Below are 7,500 nucleotides of genomic sequence, written 5' to 3' on the forward strand. Positions count from 1 at the left end.
AACATTATAAATGTCTTTTTTTGTCACTTTTGATCAATTTAATGCATCCTTCTTGCCGCATAAATCTATTAATTTCTTTATTTCTATATATAATTTCTATATATAGAGCATCTGTAAAGCTGCTTTGAAACGATGTGTATTGTGAAAAGCGCTATAAAATTAAATGTGAATTGAATTGCATCTATTATTTGTGTAAACTATAGGGCCGCACAAAATCTATAGAGATTATCGAAATATCGCAAATGTATATATCCCAATATGCATATCGCAACAGCTTGCAATAACTGGGTCATGAACAAAAGACAGAGAAAATCACTCGCTGCTGAAACACTTGCATCCGTATATATTTAATTCATACAGTCTAAACTAAGCAGTGCATTATTGTTTACATGTGATTATTGAGTTTCTGTTGTAGGATAACCTGAACCTTAAAACCTGTGGTTTACACTGATGTTAAAATAACACTTCTTATAGAGTAAAATACTGACGTTCACTTTCAGAAGCTGGATGTTTTCTTGTCACAAATAGAATGTGAAACACCTATATCATTTTAAATATATTTTATTTTATTTTACACACTCAAGCATTATCGTATCGCATATCGAATATCGCATTATTAAACGAGTTATCGCATTTTCTTCAATATTATGCAGGCTCGTGTAAACAGTGCGCGGATACTCCAGTGTTTACGGTAGTCGCAGGAATGTGTCACACTAATGTACGCCTGTCTTGTTATTTACTTTCCGAAAGTGAGTGACTGTGCAGGAGGAAAAGAGCATTAACCAGTGTGACCTTACAGGCGCAAAACACACGACCATAACAACAGCAGAAGAGTTATTACACATCATCATATTTAGCGCTGAGATATCAGCCAAACATCAACTCAAACACATTCTGATTATAACGAACATAGAGGTATGTTTTATTCTCTGTGTTGTTTCGTGAGATCGTGTATCAACACTAGGACATTTTTGTGTAAAAATAAAAAATAAAAATGTAAAATATGCGCTAACCGGACATGACATGAAAAAGCGACATATTTCCCACGTAAATCTGGGCTTTATGACAGGACATTTATTCGGTCACATGGTTTTATGTCACACTGGTTAGCTCCGCCCACTGTGAAAACATGACTGTATATTAAATATTAAATATGCTCGGACTGGTTGTGAAAGTGTGGCATGCATCGCCTGATTAGAATACAGTGTTTAAAATGTTCACACAAAACCTCTGCAATGTTCTGGGAAGTTTGTTTATGTTATTATTTATGCTCTTGTATGTCATTTAAAGTATTGACATATGAGAGGCATAAAATGACGATAACGGTGTAATTTCACCGTGGATGTGTTTTGATGTTGTGCTGTTGAATAAGCAGGTTTAAGGTCAACTGCCTATTTTTCCATTGTGGGTCACAAAGTGCAAACCTCCCCCTCCCCCCTTTTCTGTGTCTCAATAGCTAGTGAGCTCCCTACCTAGACAGCACTCAGGAATCCAACCGAATATTGATTTACTTCAAAAGTATCTATTGCAAAATCAATTCATGACTGATTGACTGTATAAAATAAGTCAAAAACGAGAACAAATAAAATGTTAATTTGTATAAATTGCCAATTGCAATGTATTTCTTTTGTATTTTTCAATTGGTTTCAATTTCAATTGGTGATATATGTACATGCCTTACTTTTTAAAATTTAAAATTAATTATTTTACATTTTTATTAAGTTTTGTATAAAAAGCCTGTAAAATTAAATTTAAAATATATAATTTTGCATTTTAATTCGAATTTTTATACAAACACATTACTGTTGAAAATTTAAATGTATAATTTAGCATTTTAATTAAATTTGTATACATTTTTTCTTTTTTTCCATAATATATATATATATATATATATATAATTTAACATTTTCAATTTAATTTTCTATAAAAATGCTTTAGGCTACTGTTTAAAATTAAAACATAATTTTTCATTTTTTTCATTCAATGTATATAAATATTATATACTACAAAAATAGTAAGAGTAGTATGCTAGTGTAGTATTGAGTCGCTGTCTAGTTAGGGCGCAGTGTGTGTATGTGTACACAGCCCGCCTCGCGCTCTCTCTCTGCTGTAGTGTGTGTGTGCGTTACTGTCTCTCTTCCGACGCTCATTCTGTGAGAAACACACAGGAAACTTGTCTAAAAAAACACACACTATCGACGTTTAAACGTGAACTTTGGCACACGAACCATCGATTATCGTCTCACGTCGATGTTTTAACGGAATACAACGATCGCAAACCGCTGAGGGGGAATCTGACTGGAGAAAATGGGTGTAAAGTCGCAGTTTGCACACTGAAGTTGGAGGATTTTCCTAGTGGAAGTGAAAGAGAAGCGGAACTTGAATCTTGGCGGTAAGAATATTAGCGTTTGAACTTTTACTGTGTGGATTGGAAATCTCTGTGAGGAAACTCAAAGATCTGCTAGACACGCACCACGTTTGAACTTTACTCACATTTGAAGCGTCTAAAGTCTTATTTCCGCAATGTTTTGTGTTTGTCGACCACCTCAGTAAGTGATATACACTTAATAGAGCTAATTTTCGTGTTGTTTTTGTCCTAAAACACGCTGAGGGAAGCGGCACATGCTTCAGGATGAGCGGGTGGGGGAGGGTGCGATCTACACTAGTTACTAATATATAGTTAGTTGTACTTCAAATATTAAGTTACTGCAGCTTATACGCTCAAAACATAATGACCACGTGACACATTTTTGAGTCTTGTTCTCAGTATGCAAAGTAAATTAAAGCCAGACAAATTAAATAATATTTTTATGGAACAGTTTATTGACCCTTTATATGATTTCTAATGTGTACAGGAGGGTTTCTAGGATTAAACTGTATTGTTAACTCTACAGTATACATGAATTAAAGTTGTTAGTTTATCGGTGTTCAGCTGGAAGCCACCATCACTTGTTGATATCATTGATTTAGATGCTTGAGTCACATGACAGCATCTGATTTTGTTGGCTTACTGTACTACAGTACAGCTCATTTCTAAATATTTGTACAGAAGGTAAAAGTTTAGATTGAGTTTTTAACACCAGATATTAGATCAGCCTGTCTGTTACCGACGGTTTCCTTAGAAATGAGTGATAATTCTCGTGTAATAAGATACCAAAAATATTTATATGATTTCCCTCTCTCTAATTGTCACTGTTAAGATTCGCTCGTTATTGTTTTTCCCAAACCTTTTACATAATTCCCGAAGGCCCACATGAAATGAGACTTTTCTTTGCTGATTTTTGAGAAAAATATCTCTTACCGATAATTAAATTACCCTGAAATATATTAATCTTTAAAGGATTGTGATCTTGATTCAAACACCCACGTAATTTTATTCCTAAATGACAGAGATTTGTCAATATCAGCGAACATTCAGATGTGTGTTCTGAACCAGAGAGAGCTGTTGTCATTTATAGATATGAAACCACTTTAAGACATTATTTCTTTCTTACAATAATTCAGATTATCACAGAAGCACTGGATAAAAGTTTATTCGATGATGTCTACGGTACCGATCACCTTTTGAAAGTAGCTTGATGCTTCAATAAAGATTGAATTAATTACATTGTTACACCAGTAGGTGGATACAAAAGGCTGTTAAAAATGTGTGAATCATTGAATCATTCATTCAAAATATTCATTCAAAAACGCTGATTCATATGAAACAAGAGAGGTCTTTATGAGTGAGTCATTGAATCATTCACTCAACCTGATTTAAAGAGACTACAGCAACTAATATTTTGTCAGAACCTCTAGTGATTATTTTGTTTCGTCTATTCAGATTCATGATCTCTAAAATCGCGATTTACAATTTCTCCAGTCGTGCAGCTCTATGAAATATTGAACATACAAATTACACTATACAAAAACTGGTGTATTAGGCTACATGATTTTACTCATACTGTACCCTAGTGTTTAATTAGATGTATAGTGCGAGTAGGGTTGGGTATCATTTGAAATTGAACGATTCCGATTTCGATTCCTTGTTTCGATTCCGGTTCCTAACGATTCTCGATTCCGATTCTTTTAAGAGGCAGGGTCAAAAAAGTTTAGGATATTTTAAATTAGCTAGCTAACCAACGATCTTTCTGAAGGAAATAGTCTAACCTTCTCCATCAATTTTAATTCTATGAACTTTTTACTTTTTATGAACTTTACTATGAATTTCTCACAGGGTTGTTTTCAACTACAATATACATATCAAATCTATGAACTTGAATATAAATATTATAAATTATGAATATATTTTCACAGGGGTACACTTTCCTCAAGAGAGCTTTATTTTTGAAAACCTCATGAAAACACATTTACACATGAGTGTATGATGCTGCAGGTATTTAAACATGTTACCGTGCTCCCACTGATGGGCTAACCTAGTGTAGAATAGCAAATAAACAATAAGAAACAATTTGTAAAACCTTCGTCCTCTGGCGAGGAGAGAGCAACCAGCGAAATAACCTTTGCTCCGAACGGCGTCGAGAGCACTTTTGAAACATATCCATGCCTTGGTTTGATGCAAGCGGCAACCTCCCCGTCTCTCTCTTGAAACCAACACGGAAGTGAATTAAACTGCAATTCATCGACTGACCGCTTGAGGCAGGCTGCAAAAGTGAGTCAAATCTGTATCTCCCCCATGTTAAAATCCCCAACTTTACAGCAGAAAAAAATATGTTTACAGCCTGGAGCAAAAAGTGGTTTTGGTCTATATAGCTAATTTTGCCCTTCATGACAACTGTGAGGGGGGTGAATTTTTTTACACCTCATCCGTTTAAATTATATTAAGCCTTAAAGTTCTGCATAATTAAGGGCGTGGCCACTTGCGTGACTGGTGGATTGAGGCTGCTATAACTGCTAGCCGACGTTTGTCTCTGTTAACGTCACCCTCAGCTACTGTACTTGCCATCTCTGCAGTGTTTGTGCTTTTTTCGGGATTATTTCATACAATTTAACACACGCATTATACCTTTGCCCACGCCGTTGGATTCCGTCGGTGTCGAGTATGGAGAGAACAACCAGCGCTGTATTTCCAGTTGTTTTCCTCGCATGCACTAATGGATGTCTGACAATTTCGTTGCTTTTTGGAGTATACTGTACAGGCTACACTCGTTATGCGGTACCGTTGCTCTCAAACTTTTAAGTGTTAAATAAAAAGTACCGTGAGAAAATCCTGCAGGTGTCAGTGCTTTCTCTCCGTCCATGCAATAGATACACACCCTTGAATGAGCGCGGATTTCTAGTGCATTTACTTGAACTTCTGAGGTAATATTTTTGGTTTAACCCATTTGAGAAATTGAGAAGCGGCCAAAATCAGATTTTAAAATCAACTGAACTGAATAAAGCTCTTGATGAACTTGACGTGCGATGCCGCACTGACTGACATGTATGCGCATGAATCACTGTCACACGCACAAGCTCAGAGCAATATTGTAAGTTACTGCATGATAATACATTTTTAACTAGCAGAATAATAATGCATCCCGATACACATAGTCTCACTTTTAGTTACGTCTTTTAATTATTATAGTATTTTGAAGGGCAAAAACATGAACTTTAACTATTGGCTTTACTTCTACATTCAGCTGTCACTTTAGCACGAGGCCAGTAGCATAGCATTAGTACCTCAGCTCCACCCACGCTCCGCCTCTTTGCCCATTTTCTTTTATCCGGGAGTGACGAGAGCTGACGCGATGCCAAGATGGCGACGGTTGGCCCCGCCTACTTTAGGCTTCAAAAGCACTCTTCAGAAACCTACGGGTGACGTCACGGACACTACGTCCATATTTTTTTACAGTCTATGGTTTGATGCTGCGTTCACACCAGACACGAATAGAGCGTCTGCCGCGAGTGATTTCAATGCAAAGACGCGTTACGCGCGTAAAAAATTCCTGCGGCGGGAATGGGGACAGGCCCGCTTTTCAGTTTATAAGTCATAAAAAAAGAATTTGTTTGGTTCCGGTTTCCGACCGACTCTGTCAATTTATGTGCGACCCAAATGTTTTTATGAGCTTGGGGAAGAAATAATACAAATTAAATAAATACACAAATAAAAAATTTGAGGCGAACTATAATTTATGTTTTTATACAGCACCGTATTTGTATAGCCTGTTGTCCTCCAGCAATGCGAACAAACGAGGCAGCCACGGGCGTTCTCTCCCTCGCACATATTAATCTAAATAAATCGACACGATGGCAAGGTCGGAAGACTAAAGTTTCATGTGGAGCATTCGGAGATTTATTTTTTCCTGAATTAGCGCTGGTGGGAATTGTGCTAAAATACTTTGCCTTATCTTCTCTGAAAAGCATTCAGCTGACATATAAACCACACTTTAAATAAACGAAAAAACTATCCAGTGATGAAATGTTTTCTGTGATGACACAAATCTTGTGAGATGTCCTAACCGCCGGGATAATCACACAACGCGCACACGTCCGATAAAGACACGTCCAATTCGCGAACTAATCACTCATTTGAACCGATTCGTTTTAATGAATGGTTAAAAACAACTGATCTTTCCAACAATGAACTCATGAGACGTCTGAATCGGTGTATAACTAATCGGTAACCCTTTACAATAAAGCAACCCCGTTTGCCCCCGCGAACACATTTAAAATCAGCGTGTGTGTGTAACATGCTGGGAAACACAAGGAGGTAGAGTACATGTACAGGTAGGCTATGTTATGAAAAAATAGAGTAGCCTATCCATCGCTACTGTAAATTAAAATTAGCCTATCCCTTGCTGCCACGGGAGAAAAAAAAAATTCCCTACCGACCCATGACCTCAACTGACAACCAACCGGAACCAAACTTTTTAATTTTTTTAATGCCTAATGTCCATGTTTATATAGACGCGAAAACTCATTTTTTACGTGCGTCAATTTCGCTCTTGACGCGCAAATGGATTCAAAGTGTTCAAGCGTATAAGTAGACGCGGTAGGCGCGCGGTATGCGCGAATTTGACGCGCTATTAGCAGCATTAGGACGACTCTCGAGTTGCTTCGCTCGGTTATGCCAACACTTCCAGTGGACGCTTCTTTGTTGGTGTTCAGCGGTTTCTTCTTCCGGTCGGCGGACTGTGAATCGAAACTAGGAATCGAAATTTAACCTTTTGAACGATACCGGGAAAATCGCAAAGCTAGTCACGGTTCCAATCGAGACTCGATACTCGATACCCAAGCCTAAGTACGAGCGCTATAGATGTTTTGATGAACAATTCCACTATTGATGGCCGATATAAAGACATCACACTATTTCATTTAAAGATAGTAACATATTCTTCAGAAATTTTAATTTAATGTAAGATACATTTTAAAAATGTATTTCTTCTCAGATATTTCACTGGTTTGAAATTGCACTTTAGTGTAAAATTCATTGACCACAAAGTGGGAACTATTTTTATTTCATGCAAATTGCAAAATATAACTTCGTGTGGAATTCTTGGGAGAAAATGTATCTTAGTA

The 7,500-nt window shown here is 36.8% G+C and overlaps 1 protein-coding gene across 1 annotated transcript in view; it reads left to right on the forward strand.

Annotated features, from left to right (window-relative positions):
- The first annotated feature begins 2,062 nt into the window (after window positions 1–2,062).
- tbl1x (transducin beta like 1 X-linked) overlaps window positions 2,063–7,500 on the forward strand; it is a 43,575-nt gene continuing 38,137 nt past the window's right edge. Inside the window, exon 1 of the mRNA XM_077216463.1 lies at window positions 2,063–2,392. The gene's annotated coding sequence lies outside the window, so the exon portion shown is untranslated. The remainder of the gene's footprint in view (window positions 2,393–7,500) is intronic.

The sequence above is a fragment of the Siphateles boraxobius genome, unplaced genomic scaffold (genome assembly GCF_051911475.1).
Source record: "Siphateles boraxobius isolate OS27281-9 unplaced genomic scaffold, OSU_SipBor_1 7, whole genome shotgun sequence".
Taxonomy (NCBI): domain Eukaryota; kingdom Metazoa; phylum Chordata; class Actinopteri; order Cypriniformes; family Leuciscidae; genus Siphateles; species Siphateles boraxobius.